Source organism: Cervus canadensis, chromosome 13 (assembly GCF_019320065.1).
Source record: "Cervus canadensis isolate Bull #8, Minnesota chromosome 13, ASM1932006v1, whole genome shotgun sequence".
In the NCBI taxonomy this organism is placed as follows: domain Eukaryota; kingdom Metazoa; phylum Chordata; class Mammalia; order Artiodactyla; family Cervidae; genus Cervus; species Cervus canadensis.
The window spans coordinates 52,657,319-52,679,936 of NC_057398.1; the positions used below are offsets into that span (position 1 = coordinate 52,657,319).

At 37.4% G+C, this 22,618-nt stretch overlaps 1 protein-coding gene across 3 annotated transcripts in view; it reads right to left on the reverse strand.

Moving 5' to 3' along the window:
• DISP1 (dispatched RND transporter family member 1) overlaps positions 1–22,618 on the reverse strand; it is a 227,001-nt gene that overhangs the window by 200,073 nt on the left and 4,310 nt on the right. The window lies entirely within an intron of this gene.

A 22,618-nucleotide genomic window follows, 5' to 3' on the forward strand; every position in this document is an offset into this window, starting at 1 on the left:
CAAACAAATGTCATTAAAAAATTATAATCATCCTCATCAGTTGATTCAGTCTCATGTAATTAATACTTCGTCTATTTGATCTCGGATTAGCAGTTTTGTGAATCCATTCTTCATTAGTTCAGAAACTTCTTACTCCACTGGCCTGGTCTCAAAGCTATTCATGTGATGGCATCATGGAGCTGTCTCGCTTGCAGCTGACTGTAAACAATTTCAGAGAAGCATCAGGAGTAAAACAAAACTGTCTGGGAATGACAAGTCTTTGAAATGACTAAATGGTTAAAAATCTGATGTGAGGTCATTATAATTGACAAGGAACTTTGTTTATTTCAGTGACATACAATATTTTAACATAATAACCAGAAATATGACGGATAACATAATGCTGAACATACGAACACCAAGTATTGACAAATTGCTATGAACTTCATACCATTTCTGAAATACTTATATTAATAACATATGCCCACACAAATACAGCCTAAAGAAGGCACGTCATCACTTATTTGTCAATGCTTCCTATTCAGCTTAATATATCAAATAAACCTAATTAGTTTAACATCTCTCCTTTAACAAGATGAGCAACACATCTTTTGAGATTTTCTGAGGACTCTCTGGGAAACCCCAAAGTTAAAGTGAAGGAGAAAAAAAAATACTTTAGTTAGAATTTGATTTGGGGAATTTTTCAAAATGTCAAAAGGTTTGAGCAGTTGATTAAATAAGAATGAAGATAATTATAAAATAATAATTATCTACTTAACCAAAGTGACAAAAAAAAATCTTAAAGGCAGATACGGAAGATAATATAGTCAACAAACCCTTAGCTTTTTTAATCTTAAGTAATCAAAGATCTGAAAAAGACAACTGTGAAGTACAGGAAATCATTCTGATAAGACAGAAAAATCTGGTTCTTCAAACAGACCACTTAAAAGAAAAAGAAAAATTTTTTAACAATTTCTTAATAAGGGAAGACCAGTGATCCAAGAAAATGTCATTCTAGTTACATCCAGTATACTTTTGATATTAAGGCTTATCTTTTTATTTTTAACTTATAAATAAATCTGTTCAATCTTAGAAGCTTGACCGCACATAAAATTCCTTTCCCTCAAACCTTTTACATTCCTGCTTTTTTTCTATACATAAACTATGTTTTTGTCCCATGCTTTTCCTCTTTCTCATTGTGGAACAGCCAGTCATTCTATTTTAGGATAAGATTACTTTCCTTTCCCTTTAACAAGAACATTCTTCATACTGTGTATTTTTTTCCTTATCAGAAACACATCCTATTTTCCTTTTATACTTTGGCTACAGAGTTTTTTTTTCCTTTGTCCTTATTATTCTTAGAAGTTTCATTAACATAATTGATAAAAATTTTTAATCCGTAGTCACTCTATTTTTCAGTGAAAACTTAATAAAAAAGTATGCATTTATGAACTACCTACCTCATACTAACATTCTGCTGTAGTTTTGAAAATTTATAAATATGCCATTTCACAATTTCTAGAGGCATATACTTCCTCTTAGTATAGTTTTTCCATGTGGCAAAGAAGATGTTTGCTAATAGAATGAAGTATCTTTGGCCTCTACAAAATTTAGGATCCCAAAAGAGGATAAACTATGTCCAGCAATCAATGTTTCAGCATTTTGTCTTATGTGGAAATGATCAGATGTTCAATGAACACCCATCATTTGAACATAACTTAGTACACTCTAAGGTTTCAAGTTACCAAAAAGATTTTGGAAATTATTCTTAAGTAGACATATTATAAAGTATAATTATCACTGAAAATTTCATTTATAAACTTTTATCCTACTTACATTAACTCACTTATTCTTAACAATTATGCCTGAGTTGCTCATGAAAATTTCATGAGACAGTAAACAAAGCTAGCCATCATTTTAAGTTATTTTTCTTGTTGATAAAACAGGCAACTATAATATCACAAACACAAAGATCCAAAAAGTTAAACATGATTCCCTTCAACTGTTCTTATTTTTAACCTGTTGTGCTAGACATATGTCAAGTAATTTATTTTTATTACATATTTTGCTGTTAGGTTGAACTTACAGTTTCATAATCTTAAATACCTAATACAGGTTTGTTTGACTAGTAAACCTAGGTAGAAAAAAAAAGTGTACTTCTGCATTATATTTAATACTGAAAACTATGAGAACATACGTGTTCTAATTTTACCAAGAATATTAAAACTAGCTTTATTTACCATAGGGTATCCTAGATAATGCAAACTTAAAAAAGTTTGGATTAATTTTTTTTTTAAGTTGGGGTTAATTTCTATACTCCTGAGAATTGTAGGAATATTTAGTTTATATAAATGTTCATTCATCTTTAAGCCAATGCGAACAGAACTTCTTTAAGGGATTTTATAAATTAATTTGGTAATATCTTCTAAAGAAAGAAAAATAGCACATATACATAATATCCACGCATAGACATATATATATACACAGATAAATGCAAACAAAGATTTTATAACTTTTATTCTAAAATTTTAGCCATGTGTCAGTAAGACATAGTAATACAAAAATCACTGGATTTTATTCACTTTATATTTTTATTTCTGGCAAATGGGATCAGTTGAGGTAACTTACTCAGTATGAGGCTAATGTTTTTTACCAATATTTGTGGAGAAGACTTAAAATTTTCACCTTCTCTGATATATACTCTGATGCAGCCTGTGAACTACATTTTAGGAAGGTGATTGAGGAGACATTGAGCAGCTGTCTGGATGTCTCCAAAGCTTACCTGACATAAAATACTCCATCCAATTAGCCTTTTTCCTTTTCAACCTCAGACAGTTACTCTGGGGGGGACCCTGTGTCCCCTGAGAGCAGGAGACCAGAGTTTAAGTAACTAAGGGGCTGGAATGGAAAATATCTGGCAGAGAAAAAATAAAGGGTGGAAGAGCTAGGGGCTTGAACAGGGACCTATCAAAGGATTAAAGGAAATTGGAAGAGTGAAGGTGGAAAAAGGAGGCAATAGAATCATAAGCAAAGGAAGAAAGAAGTCTCAGAGGAGCCAGTTGGAGATCTTAAGTCTCCCAAAGAAGCCAGCAAAGTTCTAAATCATCCTCAGCAAAACTGTGCCAATCAGAAGTGAATTAGACAAAGCTGGTGGAACATATAGTCAGCAAGAGTTCCAAAAGGGAGTTTCACTCAATTTAGAAGTTCCCATGTGAAGAGCAGATCAAAGAGGAAGAACAGAAAGGACTTTAAAAAACAAACCAAAAAACTCCTATAAAGTGCTGAATATAAGCTTTCAATTATGCCAACTTCTGGCAATAAAGCTTTTAAAAAAAAAAAAGTATCCTTTCAAATATCTTAAAATCAGTTATCATGGGGAATACGTGTAAATCTATGGCTGATTCATATCAATGTATGACAAAACCCACTGAAATGTTGTGAAGTAATTAGCCTCCAACTAACAACAACAAAAAAAATCAGTTATCACATAAGGCAAACAGTAAATATTTGGAAGTTTTACATGTTTTTTGTTCTGTTTTAAAACCAAAAGTATGCCTATCTCAAGTGACCCAAAACTGTTAAGCCTTTCATGACTTAACACCAATGAGCCTGTTACAGCTCAATCATGGACACAAGAGGCTTTCTCAAAGAGGGTGCAGAAGATACAGCCCTCCCAAGATCCCAACCCCCCACTCTGCCCAAGAACTGGCAATGGTGGGGAGGACATTACCCACAAATGGGTGCATTCCGCATTTCTGTCCGGCCACATTCTGAAAGTGTTAGTCGCTCAGTCATGTCTGACTCTTCTCGACCCCATCCTCTGTCCATGGAATTCTCCCGGCAAGAATACTGGAGTGGGTAGCCATTCCCTTCTCCAGGGGATCTTCCCCATCGAGGTATCGAACCCAGGTCTCCAGCATTATAGGCAGATTCTTTACCATCTGAGCCACCAGGGAAACCCATTCTAGGTGCCATTCACATTCTAGGTGCCTCCAATCTGACAACTGATGCCCACTCACATAGGTTTAACAACCTGAATGTCCCAGCAGGAGGAAAGCCAAGCCAAGTTCTCAGGACACAAAAGGAGACAAGGAAGAGAACAACAGAGGTCCCTGAGAGGGACAGAATTAATAATCAGTAGCTACTAGAAGACAAATTCACAAGAGTCAAGCTTCAAAGAACGAATTGTTACAACTGTTTTTCTCCTGCTAATCTGAATCTGGAAAAGAATGGACAAAGCCATTTTTACCTTCCTCTCTTGACTGAGCACTACAGACGCAGATCTGGGAGTGCTGACTGGTTAAGAATTGCTTTTTTTCTCTGACTTTTGTCAGTTTTCCCAAGATTCCATCTGCAGCTTCTGGAGCAAATAGGGTGCCCCAGTCACCCTTTCCTGGTCATCAGACTGTAGGGGAGGAAAACTTATCTTTTCCCTCTACCATTCTAAATTCTCAGCTGGGTCTCTGTAACAAAAGACAGATTAACAAAAGAAAAAACATACAAATTAACTTTTATGTGACACAGGAGCCTTCACAAGGAAATCAAGACCAAAGAAATGGTTAAACCTAAACCTTTATACCAAGTTTGATGAAGAGAAGAGTCATGGAAAAATATGATAGGACAAAAAATTGTATGAGCTAAGAGTAGTGAACTGGGAAAAACCTAGCAAGGGTTGTACATTTAGATTTCTCTGGTGTTCCTCTTAGAGGAGATCTTAGGAGATAAGGATGCTCTTTTCCTTAGTGTACATGGAGGACACCTCATACACTGAGGGGTCGTATGACTTGCCTAGGGGAAGGTTAGGACCTGCACCTTCCATTTCTCAAACCCCTTCAGCTTAAAATATTCAATATGTCAAGGTGCCACATTTGGGGGGTAGAATGTCCTGAATCCCATCATTCTCCCTCAAACAGTTTCTTTCTTATGCTCTCAATAAAATATTTTTGCCGGTTGCTAGGAATAGGTATGGAGAAGGCAATGGCAACCCGCTCCGGTACTCTTGCCTAGAAAATCCCATGGACGGAGGAGCCTGGTAGGCTGCAGTCCATGGGGTCGCGAAAAGTCGGACATGACTGAGCGACTTCACTTTCACTTTTCACTTTCATGCATTGGAGAAGGAAGTGGTAGCCCACTCCAGTGTTCTTGCCTGGAGAATCCCAGGGACTGGGGAGCCTGGTGGGCTGCCGTCTATGGGGTCGCACAGAGTCGGACACGACTGAAGCAACTTAGCAGCAGCAGCAGCAGCAGCTGGAATAGGTATGGTAGACTAAAATAAAGGTCCTCTCCCCACCTCCCAGGGTCAATGCAAAACACTCCAGTCAAGCACAATGGCAGTATGAACTTCTGTTTCTTGCACTGTAGACCTGATGGTTGGAAATCACCTAAAAATGCTAGAGTCAATTATTTTAAAATTCTTCTGATTGAGGAAACTAAGGAAGCCATATGAAATAGGGTAACAGGAGGCAGAATTCAAGGCCCTATTCAAGGTGGAGAGCTAGGGCCTTCCCACACTGAAGCCCAGGGAGCTGGGGGAACCCTGAATGGGAGGTGGCTAAAAACCAATTCATCTTCCAGCTAATATGCATGAAGAACAGGCATATGATCAGAAGGAAAAAGAAACGACAAATGCATACAGGTAAATCTAAACACTGTTATTCTGTTATTTCTGTGGTTAAAAGATAACCAGGACTATAACATCTAATAAAAATAATTTATACCAGAAGGAGGTTGATCTTACTGCTCAGTTCAGTCAGTTCAGTTCAGTTGCTTAGTACTGTCCAACTCTTTGTGACCCCATGGACTGCAGCACGCCAGGCATCCCTGTCCATCACCAGCTCCCAGAGTTTACTCAAACTCACATTCTGTCATCCCCTTCTCCTCCCGCCTTCAATCTTTCCCAGCAACAGGGTCTTTTCAAATGAGTCAGTTCTTCCTATCAGGTGGTCAAAGTATTAGAGGTTCCGTTTCAGCATCAGTCCTTCCAATGAACACCCAGGACTGATCTCCTTTAGGATGGACTGGCTGGATCTCCTTGCAGTCCAAGGGACTCTCAAGAGTCTTCTCCAACACCACAGCTCAAAAGCAACAATTCTTCAGTGCTCAGGTTTCTTTATAGTTCAACTCTCACATCTATATATGACTACTGGAAAAACCAAACCATAGCTTTGACTAGACAGACCTTTGTTGGCAAAGTAATGACTCTGCTTTTTAATATGATGTCTAGGTTGGTCATAGCTTTTCTTCCAAGGAGCAACTGTCTTTTAATTTCATGGATGTAGTCGCCCTCTGCAGTGGTTTCGGAGCCCAAAAAAATAGTCTGTCACTGTTTCCACTGTTTCCCCATCTATTTGCCATGAAGTGATGGGACCAGATGCCATGATCTTAGTTTTCTGAATGTTGAGCTTTAAGCCAACTTTTTCACTCTCCTCTTTCACTTTCATCAAGAGGCTCTTTAGTTTTTTGCTTTCTGCCATAAGGGTGGTATTATCTGCATATCTGAGGTTATTGATATTTCTCCCAGCAATCTTGATCCCATCTTGTGCTTCATTCAGTCCAGCATTTCTCATGATATACTCTGCATATAAATTAAATAAGCAGGGTGACAATATACAGCCTTGACATACTCCTTTCCCTATCTGGAACCAGTCCGTTGTTCTATGTTCAGTTCTAACTGTTGCTTCCTGACCTGCATACAGATTTTTCAAGAGGCAGGTGAGGTGGTCTCGTATTCCCATCTCTTTCAGAATTTTCCACAGTTTATTGTAATCCACACAGTCAAAGGCTTTGGCATAGTCAATAAAGCAGAAACAGATGTTTTTCTGGAACTCTCTTGCTTTTTTTGATGATCCAGCAGATGTTGGCAATTTGATCTCTGGTTCCTCTGCCTTTTCTAAATCCAGCTTGAACACCTGGCAGTTCACGGTTCATGTACTGTTGAAGCCTGCCTTGGAGAACTTTGAACATTACTTTACTAGCGTGTGAGATGAGTGCAATTGTGTGGTAGTTTGAGCATTCTTTGGCATTGCCTTTCTTTGAGATTGGAATGAAAACTGACCTTTTCCAGTCCTGTGGCCATTGTTGAGTTTTCCAAACTTGCTGGCATATTGAGTGCAGCACTTTCACAGCATCATCTTTTAGGACTTGAAATAGCTCAACTGGAATTCCATCACCTCCATTAGCTTTGTTCGTAGTGATGCTTCCTAAGGCCCACTTGACTTTGCATTCCAGGATGTCCAGCTCTAGGTGAGTGATCACACCATCGTGATTATCTGGGTTGTGAAGATCTTTTTTGTATAGTTCTTCTGTGTATTCTTGCCACCTCTTCTTAATATCTTCTGCTTCTGTTAGGTCCATACCATTTCTGTCCTTTATTGTGCCATCTTTGGATGAAATATTCCCTTGGTATCTCTCATTTTCTTAAAGAGATCTCTAGTCTTTCCCATTCTATTGTTTTCCTCTATTTCTTTGCACTGATCACTGAGGAAGGCTTTCTTATCTCTCCTTGCTATTCTTTGGAACTCTGCATTCAAATGGGTATATCTTTCCTTTTCTCTTTTGCCTTTCATTTCTCTTCTTTTTACAGCTATTTGGAAGGCCTCCTCAGACAACCATTTTGCCTTTTTGCACTTCTTTTACTTGGGAATGGTCTTGATCCTTGTCTCCTGTACAATGTCATTACCCTCCGTCCATAGCTCTTCAGACACTCTGTCAGATCCAATCCCTTGAATCTATTTCTCACTTCCACTATATAATCCTAAGGGATTTGATTTAGGTCATACCTGAATGGTCTAGTGGTTTTCCCTACTTTCTTCAATTTAAGTCTGAATTTTGCAATAAGGAGTTCATGATCTGAGCCACAGTCAGCTCCCGGTCTTGTTTTTGCTGACTATATAGAGCTTCTCCATCTCTGGCTGCAAAAAATATAATCAATCTGATTTTGGTATTGACCATCTGGTGATGTCCATGTGTAGTCTTCTCTTGTGTTGGTGGAAGAGGGTGTTTGCTATGACCAGCGTGTTCTCTTGGCAAAATGCTGTTAGCCTTTGCCCTGCTTCATTCTGTATTCCAAGGTCAAACTTGCCTGTTACTCCAGGTATTTCTTGACTTCCTACTTTGCATTCCAGTCCTCTATTATGAAAAGCACATCTTTTTTGGGTGTTAGTTCTAGAAGGTCTTGTAGGTCTTCATAGAACTGTTCAGCTTCAGCTTCTTCAGCATTACTGGTCAGGCTCAGGAACAGAGTAAAAATACTATCCACATTCAGAATTTGTTAAGTATACATATCAATATTTCTTAGGGTAACCACTAAAAGAAAAAAAATAAAACTGAAAACTTCCAACAGAGTTGAAGAGTAAAAATGGAATAAGAAAACAAGGGGGAACAAAAAAGACAGTATAGGATATGAATTCACGCCTTAGAGTAAGATATTCCTGAGTTCGAATCCCAACGCTGCCAAGTATTAGTTCTAACCACAGTCAAATCATTTAAAATTCCATTCCCTCATCTTTAAAAAGAGATAAAAGCTAAAAGTTATTAAACCCAGGACCTGAGTTATTGTGCAAACATACAACAGTAGCACAGTGCCTGCCATAAAGATGCATAAATACCTTTTTCCTTTCCCTTCTTTTCATGACACTGAAGTACATTCACTAATAAGCAGGTCATTGTTTTAGACTAAATGAGACATTTTAATCATGAATGCCACAACTATTATATAGAACTGTCATCCTTGCTTCCTTGGCTTTCTGTTATACTCCCTCCTTATTCCAGACTAAAAAGCTTCCAAGTAAAATCATATTATGTGTAAGTACCACCAGTTTATTATTGCTTCAAAACTATGCTTAAACATATTTAGGTTTTCAAAGAAAGATTAAGTTCAACCTGAAGCAAATACCTCTTTAATAGCAAAAGGCAAAGGTTAAAACTTCATATAAGACAAAGAAAATCCAGTGGCTGCTTTATTAAATAGCTACCTACTCTTCCTATCCACAACTTGCTGGGAGAAAAAAAAAAAAAGGCTATTAATTATGTCACCTCAAAGATGTGTAACTCACTTTCATTAATTACAATTTGTTGAAATTGAGAATGAGCATGTAATCCCAAAATAAAATAAAATACCTCATTGCATGAAGATTATTTCATGGATTAGATAGTGTGCTCCCAAAGTTAAAGTCTTCAGTAAAAGCTTAGTCAAGTATTTCCCAATAACAGTGTTACAAGGGTTGACACTAAGGACAAAAAAGTGAAAAACTTTTCATTCAACAATGAAATTGTTGTATGGATTATCCATACTCCCACTCACTTTTTAAATTCAGCATGACCAATTCTGAATTCTGAGGGGATTCTTTTTCTCTTTTGCATAAGGATGCTTCCAGAAGTTCCCCATCTGCACATTTACAGAATAAAAATGAACTTCTACATGTGTCTAAGATAAACTTAAAATGGCAAATCTACCCATAAAGTTTTCTAATTCAAAATAAAGTATAAGTACTTTAACTGTTCATTTCTACTGAGACAAAGGATTGACTACCGCCAACTTTAAAGCACATATGTCAAAGAGCAAGGTGACACAACTCTCTTACCTGGAATAAAAATGGAAAAAACTTTAAAAGCTTTGCAGGAAACCAACTGGCAACCTCTAAAACTAAAGATGAAAGTTTTATGAGAATAGAAGTGGAAAATCTGTATACACAAACTCTAATAGGAAACAACACAGGAGAATTTTACGAGTAGAAATCTTAATAATAGAGTTGTTATGCATAAAACAGAAGGCATCAACTTGCTATACAGTAGAGCAACTAAGGGCTAAAGCCCTGAAGTCAGGTTGCCCCCATTCAAACCCCACCTCTAATTCCTGTGTCACAAGCTATTTAGCCTCCACATAATGACTCAATTTCTGTATCTATGAAGTTGGCATAATAAGGGTCCTTAATAAAATTGCAATGAGGATTAAATTAGATAACAGGTGTAAAATACTGAGTACAATGATTGGCACATAGTAGATATTTATTATTAGCTAGTTGTATAACTACTATCCTCTATCTAAAACTGCTTTGTAACACCACACTAGCAGAGGTGTCAAAAAATCACCTGAAGGAGTTAAATTAAGAAATTATGTTCTCACTCCTTGATGGGAGTAGATAATCTTAATGCCCATCATACAACATTCAGGAAATATAATAACCTGGAAGCCAACACCAAAGAACCACAAATTAAATCATTAAAAATTAGTAAAGCATAAAGGTGACTACTAATCTACTCACTTGAGCCCAGAGATCTAATTACTAATAATTAGATTACAGTATTAAGTGACTAATGAATTTATTCTACACTATACTGCTGCTTCTCAGGTGGCTCAGTGGTAAAGAATCCATCTGCAGTTCAGGAGACACGGGTTCCAGGATTCAATCCCTGGGTTGCAAAGATCCCCTGGATAAGGAAATGGCACCCCACTCCAGTATTCTTGCCTGGGAAATCCCATGGACAGAGGAGTCTGGTGGGCTACAGTGGAAGTGAAATAAAGTGAAAGTGTTAGGTCGCTCAGTCATGTCCGCTCACTTTGCGACCCCATGGACTGTACCCCAACAGGCTCCTCAGTCCACCAGATTTCCCAAGCAAGAATACTGGAGTGGGGTGCCATTTCCTCCTCCAGGGGATCTTCCCGACTCAGGGATTAAATACGTTCTCCTGTACTGCAGGCAGATGCTTTACCATCTGAGCCACCATGGAAGCCCATGGGGTCACAAAAGAGTTGGGCACGACTTAGCAACTAAACAACAACATATTGCTGCTAAAGTGATCTTGAGGGGCAACCATGATAAACCATACAATGTCTAAAAGAATCAAGAACCATCAAGTGTTCTGTAAACACACCAATTCAGTATGCCCCCCCAACCCCTGACAGCTCTAGTGGCTGGCGAGAAGGGCAATATATTCTAGTAGCTATTCAAAACAGCTTCATTCTCTCTTGTTCCAGTGAGGAAAATGATCTACTGCAGATAATTCTAAATGTTTGTTTTGCTTTTGACCTTGACAGCCTAAGAAAACCTAAGTAGTTCAGGGAAGGTAACACCTTTATCTAAAACCTCTCAATTGGGGATGAAAAGGAAAGCTTCTCAAGAATGCTTGAATGCTTATACTATCCCCAAGGGAGAAACTATTTGAGACAGAACTGTTAACTGGCAGCTGCCATCTTCAGTATCACCTGAACAGGCTTCCAGCACAGGAACGTAATAACTACTTATTAGGTAGCCACTAATTTACTCTTCATTTCAAAGCAGCCTTTTTAATCTAGGTTTAAAAAAAATGAAACTGTCTAAATGTCGTTTTGTTGTTTTTTTGCAGCAGATGGAAATGTATTTCATCATTACTCTCTCCATTATTCTTTTCAGCCTGCAAAAATCTGTGGTTGTAAAGCAAAGAAATAAAAGAGTTTGGGTGATTTTAATCAAAGCTTGGATTCTAACCCTGCCCTGCAGCATGCTGTAATATGAGGAATGTTCCTGCTCACATTCCAAAAGAAATGAATTTTTACGTGAATACCCCCTCATAATACCTGTCACTTCTCTTTTCGTTGTTGTTTCTATTCATGCAGCAAATATTAGGCATTTACTTCTTTATGCTAGATGCTACATTAATTATAGTACCATCCTTGAGGAACAACAACAAAAAAACACACATTTGTCAGTAATAAACTCATTGCATTAATAAAAGTTTAAAGTGGAACAAATGAATCATAAAACACTTTCAGGAGTAGATGGATATACAAAACAAAAAAATTCTAGACTCAACATGCTGCTCATACTCTCTAAAAAGTACTGTAGGTATAGGCACCAAAATATTTAAGGTGCTTTTCAAATGCAGAGGAAAACAGTGTACAACCAAAAGCAGATGGGTTTTAAAATTAGTTCCACCATTTACAAGTAGTATGCTGCCGTTGCTGCTGCTGCTAAGTCACTTCAGTCGTGTCCGACTCTGTGCGACCCCATAGACGGCAGCCCACCAGGCTACCCCGTCCCTGGGATTCTCCAGGCAAGAACATTGGAGTGGGCTGCCATACAGTGCATGAAAGTGAAAAGTGAAAGTGAAGTCGCTCAGTCGTATCCAACTCCTAGTGACCCCATGGACTGCAGCCTACCAGGCTCCTCCATCCACGGGATTTGCCAGCCAAGAGCACTGGAGTGGGTTGCCATTGCCTTCTCCATACAAGTAGTATAAACTTATACAAATGATTTACTTTCTCCAAACTTCCCTCATCTTTAAAAGGGAAATATATTTACCTTATATAAAGGTTGTTATAAGGATTGAATATAATATATATTAAATGCCCAGTGTAGCACCTGGCATATAGTATTGAATACATTATCAATGTATAGAGACTAATATTATTAGAGACATTTTCAACAACAGGACATACTTAGTAGTGACTTTTACTCCTTGATGGAAAAAATTCATCATGTCACTTAAAACTGTTTTGAAAAACAAAGTAAAATCATAAGTTTCATAGACAAACACATAATTTGACAACATTTAAATAAGTAGAATTTCTTTTGACAAGCTGGAAGACAGGAACCTGAACTAAGAGATGAGTTATATTGCATAAGAAGAGGATCTAACTAAACAAACAAAAACATATAGTGACAGTACAGAGGTAAGGCCTGGAGAAGGAAAAGAGTCAAGAAGTAGCTATACCTATTTGTCAAACATCTTGTCTCTTCCTCTTATTCTTTCTCAATTTCTGGAGGGAAGAAATATGTTCTCACAGAAATTGGGAATCAAAAAAAAAAAAGGAAGTCAGAAGTAATAAAGCAAACACGTCACCCCTAAATATGAAACCATCTGCTATTTCTCTGGGTGGACAGGTTTTTTTGCTTAGTTTCATAAATTTCACTTTAAAATACATCTAACTTACATAATATACCTTACGATTAGGTCTATCAATCACTCCACTCCTACTCTGAATTAACTTAATCAAATAACTACACATTAGCTATCAGTTATGAGAGAAACGGAGATTTCATTTGGAGGAGAGATTTAAAGGACAAAAGAAAGAAAAACAAGTGTTATGAATGCATAGGGCACTTGTGAGATGAGAAAGCGTCGTTATCCAATGGAGGAAATTAACAGCCAGGAAAGGAAGAAACTGCAGGAGAGTGTGCATCAGAGAACAAACACTAATGATCAACACAGCACTTACTTTTTTGAGACAATAATTACCAGCATGTCTCACTGACCAAATGCTACTATAGACCACCAATACTTATCAACTGTAGGACTATGAAACAGAATACCATACAATTTTAAACACTGGGGCCTGAAAATAGGAAGCTATTCTATCTTATGATCAAACTATAGAAAAATCAAAAATCACTAAAAAAGTAATGTTTATTTAGTTGCATCTTTGGGGGAAAAAATAGGGATCGCTAGAAAGAAAGAGTCAAATTCACTTCTCCTTAAAGGCCTCTTTCGAGCTTTTCTGAACTCCTTTGCTTATGAATGTACACATACAACAAATTTCTCAGTTTAAATTTAAAAGCCTAGCATACAAAATTGTGCACAGAACCTCTCTTTCACCTCTAAGGGTTCCAAGAAAGAACACTTCTTTAACAGATCTTCAAGCACTGCAAGGCTCCTTCAAATGATAACATACTAATTCACTCCGATTAAGTGTAAACTTTACCAACCTCTGAACACTAGCGCAATGGTTTCCAGGTCTGGTTCAGAAACAGTCGCAGTAAAGTTGAGATAGATACTCTAAGCCTCATATTTAGCCCATGGTACTTCCCTGATGGTCCAGTGATTATGACCTTGTGCTTCCACTTCAGGGGGCACAAGTTCAATCCCTGGTCAAGGAACTAAGATCCTGTATGCCCTAAGACACAGTCAAAAAACAAACAAAAAAACCCAAAAGCCTACACACTGAAAAAAATCTGTCACTTGATTACCACTGAGTCCACATTCTTAAGTGTTTTTCTATCTTAACACACCATTAACATAGAAAATTCCTTTTTTTTTTTTAACCAGTTATCTTTGGAGTTGAGACCCATCAAGTAGTTCACTTTTTTCCCAAAACTAAATGAAATAACCCTCTGAAGAGGAAAGCGAGAGGTTACTCCAAAATCTTGTACTTTCCACTTCCCTTCCCAATCATATCTTCACAGTTAAATTCCAAAGAATGTTGGGCGGGGGAGAGGCAACAAAGTTAACTGGAGATAGTGCTGTTGGAAAGTACATCCTTTTATTTTGATGAGATGGAATTTTGAAACTGAAATATGGTCCCCCCAAAAATGTGCACAGTTTATTCAAGAGAGAGCTAGCCTGAGGATCACAGAGCTAGAGAAGTACTAAACACAGTCAGAGACATGCACCTGCCCGGAAGTAAGAAACCTGAAACAAAAAGCATGCTGAAGAGTTCCCTAGTGCTTCATTTCTGTCTTTTAATATAATTTTCTCCTTTGTTGAAAGGATAATATCATATATTAATGCATATATATGGAATCTAGAAAGATGGTACTGATGAACCTATCTACAGGGCAGCAACGGAGATGCAGACAAAGAGAACAGACTTATGGACAGGGGAGGGAGGAGAGGGTGAGACAAACTGAGAGCGCAGCACTGAAGCACGTACAGTACCGCACGGACAGCAGATAGACCCAGAGGAAACTTGCCGTAGGATGCAGGGAGCTCAAATCTGGTGCTCTGCGACAATCTAGAGGGGTGTGATGGGGTGGGAGGTGCGAGGGGGGTTCAAGACGGAGGGAACACACATATACCTTTGACTGATTCATGCCAATATATGGCAGAAACCAACACAATACTGTAAAGCATTTATCCTCTAATTAAAAATAAAGAAATTCAATGTTGCGAAGTAATTAGCCTCCAACTAATAAAAATAATTGAAAAAAATAAATAAAAAAAATAAAAAAATAAAAATAAAGAAATTAAAAAATACTTGAGGGGGGGGAAAGGCACGATAAAGAGCTACGGAGGAGACATAAAGAATAAGGGAAGCTGGGAAAAAAGGATCTCACTCTAGACCCTCAGCCAATTGCTATGACATAATAAAATAAATGCTATTGTTTACCGAATACTATGTGCCAGACGTTATGCTAAGCACATTACACACAGTATCCCCTCTACTCCTTATAACAACTATGTGCACCAGGTATTATTATTTTACAGAAAAGGAAACTCAGATTACACCTGAAACCTGGCAACCTTCTAAAGGATCACTTTACATCCTACAACTTTTCTCTCTGCTGCAAGGTCCTTAAAATTCCCTCCTGGAGGAATTCCAAACCCTTGCCCTGTGCGGGTTTATAGAGAGCACTCGAGTTTCAACAGCTATATGTTTCTCTGTTCTCAATCTCCTCAACAAAGAAAGCTTTCAGTAACTTATCTTGGTCCATGTGTTACCTACTCTTAAGATCCTTTGGAATATCCCCTGTGAATCATCCAATGGCTAGCCTGGATTGTATTTCCTAGTAAAATCTCTTCAAGTCCCAGGGGTATCTCATGCCACTGTGTGCCCCAAGTGGGTGTGTTGTCCAATTGTAAATATCTTACAGTATCACACTTCTCTCTGCCCTTCCCCTCCTTTCAGTGTGACTGAATGGCATGAATTCCACCACTATTCTCTTAACTAGTAATTCATATTCACTCCCTTAAATAAGACTCAAAATCACTTTCTCTTCAGAAAACCTGCCCATGATTAGCATCATTTAACTGTAATCATTCTGGTGGCAGAAAAGGCCCTGGATTGGAAACCAGATCTGGATAGATCTGGCTTCTAATCTTGGTTCTTTTACAGTAGGATATGTTACCAGGGTAAATTACTCCACTTTTCCGGGACTAGTTTCTCAACTGTTAATGAAGGGAATTAGACTAAATAAGCTCAAGACTAATTCCTAGATCTATGTTTTTTTTCCCTATAAAAAGGCTACCAAAAACCATTAACTTGTAAAAACAGAAAAATTTATATGAAATGATTAAAATTACTTAAGGCATCTTACATTTAAAAAAATTAATATATAACATATTAAAACCACAAAAACAGAGAAAAACTTAAATTTCAAAGGGTGACAAGGTTGATTAAATTGTCCATTTTCCATTCTCTATTTGACACATCACTGAAAACCCAGGTAATCCTTTAAAGACTACTAGGCTATGAACATACACACTCTCCTACTAACTAATCACTACTGCAACATTTCATATACCACATTATTTGTTTAATACACCAAAAGTATTCCAAATACTAACTGTGAAGATTAGTCTTATCTGTCAACTTTGCTAGGTTATAGTACCCAGTCACTTAATCAAACATTAATTTAGGTGTTACTGTAAAGGTATTATGTAGATGTAGTTAATATCTACAGTAAGTTGACTTTAAGTAAAGATTACCCTTGATAATGTGGGTGGGACACATCTAATCAGTCTTAAGAGTAAAAACTGAGTTTTTCCAGAGAAAGAATCCTATCTCAATACTGAAGCATCAACTGACCTTAAATCTGGCGGTCTTTCCTACAAATTTTGAACTTGCCCCCCACCCCACAATGTCATGAGTCAATTCACAAAAACAAATCTCTTTTTAAAAACACACATATGCACTGCAAATGAGAGTGGTTTTGTTTCTCTCGAGAACCCTGACTGCTATGCTAACATACTAAATACTCCAACTAGTATTTTCTTTTTTAAGTAAGAATTAACAGATGTCTGTTTCTTGTAACTTCTTTAAAATATTAAAGCATTTTAAATAAGTATTCAGAATGCTACTGCAACGATTATCTCACTGTCCTTTGTTGTATTAAAATACATAGGAAGAAAAAGAATGTGATGTTTTCCACATTGAACTGCTAAGTTCCGAAACTGATTTCAGAAAATTCTGAGATTCAATTTTTTTCCTCATTTTCATGGCCTTCAAAGAGTTTCATAACTAGCCATTATATAACATGACTGAAGAAAATCACTTACCAGCCCAATTTTAAAGACTAAGGAATCAGGCAAAGGGAAGTAGCAGACTTTGCAGTACTTTATTGAGGTATATTTGCAGAATCAAGCTGGGAATTTTCTAGCTCTAAGTTTTATTGTTGATCCATCAACTAGTTAGCCCGCCACGGTACACTGACATAGAAAAAGATTTTAGAGTCCCAAGATACACAGAAACTACTAAAGACATAAGAATGACATATTTAGAAATATCAGTTCATATGCTGGTTCCATTCAGAAAGTGTTACTGATCTTAGGTACCTATAAACTTTTTTTCTGTAAAAGGTCAGTAGTATTTAGGCCTTGCAGGCCATAAAGTCTCATTGGCAACTACTCAACTCTGCCATTGTAGCCCCACGGCAGCCAATGACAGTACATAAATGAATGAGTATGGCTGATATTCCAATAAAACTTGATTTACTAAAACAGGCCAGATTTGGCATGTGGACCATAGTTTGCTAATCTCTGATTTATACACATGAAATCAAGGAGCTAGAAAAGACCCTGGAGATCACATGGCAAACTCCCATTCAATGCCAAGATATCTCTATATCCAACGCCAGTGACCATCTGGCTCAGAATAGGTTCTATAAATGAATTGTTTTCCAAGCTAGATGGTTATTCCTCAATAAAGGGACTTCATGCTTTTTGGATAGGATATTTTCCTACAGTGAAGAACTATCTAGAGCACTGTAGGTCATTTAGTATTCCTGGTTTCATGAACAGTCACAAATACACATCCATCACTATGACAACCAAAACCTTCCCCACATGTTCCCAAATCCCATAAGATGGGAGTACTGGTACCCAGTGGGTGAAGATATATTGAGCTATCTTGAGATGGGATATGTGGCAGCTGTCCATGCAGCCATTTCCCCTTCTACCTAGGGCAGACATGACTAATCAATCACAATACTATTTCCTACTGAGGTTGGACTTTGCTTCAGAATGTTTAATACAATGCTCAAGGCAACTATCACCAATGAACCAAAACTGTGACGTTAAAACATATTTGTTATCCCTAATCTAAAAAGATAGTTCTATACACACACACACACACACACACTGAAAAAAAACTGGCTTCCTTTAAGCTTATGAAGCTAAAAAATAATATGGTTTAATTTTAAACCCTACAGGATGTTTCGAAAGTTTGCGTGAACATTTCTTGGTTTTGACACTGCCAGGGCCACTGAAGGCGCTTGGCGCGCTGAGGAATGAGGGGCACTGCTGTACGCCAAAGGTGATCCTGCATGCTCCTCGGCTTTTAATATCCCATAGAAAGAGACGTGGATGTGAAACCCGTTTAAATTACCTAAGTCTAGACTGTAACCCCATTGAACATACAAATAGGAATTCTCTTTTTCACATTTTTAATAATACATAGGCTCGCCCAAAATGTAACTGCTCTGAAAGTCAAGGCAAGACTGTATTTAATTCTTTTCTGAATTTTGCCAAGAGTTAATTCAACATTTTGGAAAATCACCTCAATGACTGCAATATAATTCAGTGTATGTAAGTGTGATTTATCTGAATAAACCTGAATTTTTACTTATTTCAGTCACAATAATTCCAGACACAGGTAACAAAGTTAACCACTTGCTATGTATAGAGCATATACGTTTTGAAAAATATATTTAATGACTTTATTTTTATTTCTCCTTTATATTACAATTAGAACATTATGTTCATTTCTTTGCAGCCAGGTTTGCAAGTAGTTACAATATATCTATGAATTCACTTCAGCATAATAAAGGGGGGACTACAAAACATTTGTTTTAAAAACAGAGCATTGGCTCTGCCAGGTTAAGAACCACTGGTCTAAACTAATGAAATCTTTGTACCAAATTTCACTAACAAAGACACCAATCTTGCCCACAATTTTGAAACAAATCTAACGTGTTTCAAGAGTTTAAATACAACTTTCACTGGCTAGCTGAAGTCATTTTTACAGAAAAACACAGACCTGCAATGTAGGTGCAGTTTCTGTATCTCCTCTCCCCTGCTATATTAAATACACAAGAAACGTCTTAGGACCTCTAAGTGCTCCAGCACATTGGAGCTGTCACTGTGATTATTTCCAACCAATTGTGAAGAGAACTGGCAGTGTTACAGAGTCCATGAAAGAACCCAGTCATCACTGAGGCAACTGCCCTTGAGCATCAGACAGAAAGATTCTACTCTAAGCCAGTCCATTTTCCATTCAATTATGTTATTGAGAGCTGTCTCTTGTTCTGCACAGAACAGCTCTAGAACAGCATTCAAGAGGGCAAAAACATTCAGTATCTGCACTGTCTGTGTAAGAGATTACTAGATTAAAAATTTAAAGGCTTGACATTGACTGAAAGTGGAAATAATCTCCATATAAGTCTACATATTATACACACACATATATAATGGACTAAGGCCAACTGCAAGCCTAGTTTCTCAGAATGTTAATTACTGTTTCCAAGTACAAGTCTCTCTTTAAAAACCTTTTTATAGTTCATGGCAGTTTTAAGTCTTAGAGTGTGAATCATGCTCATGCTCAGTGGCTAAGTCATGTCAGACTCTTTGCGACCGCATGGACTGCAGTCCACCAGGCTCCTCTGTCCATGGGATTTTTCCAGACAAGACTACTGGAGTGAGCTCGCATTCCTTCTCCAAGGATCTTCCCCACCCAGGGATGGAACCTGCATCTCCCGCATTGGCAAGTGGATTCTTAACATTGAGCCACCAGGGAAGCCCTAGAATGTAAGTAAGAGCCCATAGTCTTTAAGTACTTCAAAGACTAAATCTCAAAGCAACACAGTAAACATAAATAAGGGAGGGTCCCAGATACTTTCTTTAAACCAAGTTTCCAACTATTCTAAGTTAAGCAGTGACATTCAGTTTTGAGAGCTAAGAGAGACAGGCATGTTAGAACATAATTTCAATGATTTAGTTATTTTTCTATTCTTCAGAGACATGCATGTAAAAGTGAGTGGAAGGAAGAGGAAAAAAACAGCAAGGCTTTGAAATGGTCTGTAAGTAATTCTTGGGTCTCCCAGGGAATAAGGCAACCAGGTCCAGGGAACTAGCACTTCTCACATTTCTCTGCAGAAAACTTTCTATATGACCCACTTCTAAACCTACAAGGTGCATTAGCTACTTAGCCACAAACAGCCCAAAGCCAGCCCTGACTCAACACAATCTCTGAGGAATAAGTATTATAAATAGAGAGGACAAAGCTGAAAAGGATGGCTAATATGCAAACAAGAATATTGAGACCAATATACGTCTTTATAAGCCAAAATGCTGAATAGCTAAAACACAAGTAGGATAAAATTAAATAGAGAGTAAGTGTAAAGTCATGCATTTCAATTTAAAAATCAGCTCTACGGGTACAAGGACCACACTAACAGAGAGTTCCTCCTGCAGAAATCTAGGGGGCTCTGGCTTACCAAATGCTTAATATAAGAGCAAGATGTGTCTACTTGAATATTCACACAATTTTGGACAAAAAGAGTATGGTCCACTTTACAGGAAGTTAACAGTCCCACTATTTGCTGCCTTGATCAGACACCTAAACTAGTGCAGACAATGATGGAAGCTGAATTTTCAGAATACTGACAATCTACTGCATCCAGAATAAGACAATTGGGATAGTGAGAGATCTAGATATTGGCATTATTTAACCTGAAGAAGAGATAATAAGACATGGTTATTTTAAATATGTGACAAAACTTTATATAGCAAAGAGGAAATAGTTCTGTGTTTCTCTACAACTAAAACCAACTAGATTTAAAAAAACACACACACAATAGGTAATTTGGATCTGTTGCATAAAAAGGAAGTGAACACCTACCTAGTCACTCTATGTATTCGGGCAAGGGCCTGAAGTCCTCTGGGATAAGAAGTGTTATCAGGGTACCCAAATCAGGTAGAAGAATGGATTAAGGGACTGTTACAGGTTCATCCAATTCTGCAATGATATTCTTTTAAGTACAGAAGAAAAAGTACAAGCTGAGTCAACAGACACTATTTATTTCCCTAGTAGCAAGTTATGTTAGAGAAAGGAGAGAAGAAATAAAGACAGCCAAGTGATTTTAAGGTACATTTTAAAATACATGGTATGTAAGGACCTCAAAGTGAGATGCAGTGGAAAAGAGAACTGGATTTAGGGTTGGAAGACTTTTCATTTAAAATGGTGAATAACTGAAACACAGGCAGGATAAAATTTAACAGGAAGCAAGTGTAAAGTCACGCATCTCAATTTAAAAATCAGTTATACAAGTGCAGTGTTTTCATTCAAAAATGTTGAATAGCTGCATCCCAGTTCCAGCCCAGCCTAGCTAGTCAGTGAACCTTTCTGTGGCTCAAGTTTTTCTACCTCTGAACTAAGGATACCACCTCTCCTGCCCCAAGGATCAAAGGACCAAATAAGAAAAGCACTATCTAAATAATTTATACATAACTTATCATTGTTATTATTCTACATTAGTCAGACTCTTCTAAGCTCTGTTCACCTCACTTTAAAAAGGATATGAAAAACCTATTATCTTATAAAATCAACCAAGTTCAGACCTTGTGATTTAACTAGAGAGACAGAAAGCATGTTCTGTGTAGAAGCCTCAAGGAAAAGAGAGTCTTATCCAAAGAAAAGTAACAAGGTACTTATTATAGAATAAGTTTTGTGTTCTTCTAAAGAATGCAGTTCAGCTGTTTTCTATAGGAAAAGGAAATGAGATTCAGAAAAGGTGGACTTAAATGGTTGCAAGCGAGACTACAGGCAGGTCTAGAGAATAACATTTTACATGCTTTTTCTGAGATCAAATGAAACGAATCCAACATGTCAGGATGATAAGACCCTGGAAGAGGCTATAGAGGTTTAGAACTCAAAACCTACTTCTCCTGGATTGGTCAACACTTAATACCCTTAAGGGAGTCAATCAGATTATTTCCCAAGGTCCTTTCCAGCTCTAGAACTCAGAGAGTTAGAACCAATAAATAACTTTATTAGGAAAAGAAATAAAGTTAGCAGTTGTACTTGGGAGCATGTTTTATATGAGCTTTCTACTTTCATCAAAAGTGCTCTTATTTAAGTGATAAAGCAAATAAGGTAAAATGTTAAAAATAGGTGAATCTGAGTAAACAGTATACAGGTGGTTCCCTGTACTATTTCTATTTTTGCAACTTTATTCAATTACTATGAAATAGTCATCATTTAGGTTTAAAATATTAGGAGCTGACTAATTGACTGTTACTGCTTATCTTACTAGTTTTTGTGGGAAAGTCTGTAACTTGATTATGTGTCACTTCGTAGGGCCTGCCCTCCCTCCTCTGCTGTAATTAACACAAGTTCACTCATAAATAGTGCTTGGTCTTCTGGCATCTACAGTGTTCTCATCAATCCCAATGCTTACGTCCTCTCAATTTTGCAAATAAACCTCAATATTTGTTTTTTATTCACATGTCTTTTTAGTTTGTTTTTTAATTAGAGAATAATTGCTTTACAATGTTGTGTTGGTTTATGCCATATAACAATGCGAATCAAAATTGTGTGTGTGTGTGTGTGTGCACGTGCGCACACGTGCGCACGCGTATCTGGAGAAGAGAACGGCAACCCACTCCAGTTTTCTGGCCTGGAGAATTCCATGGACTGTATAGTCCATGGGGTCGCATAGAGTCAAATACT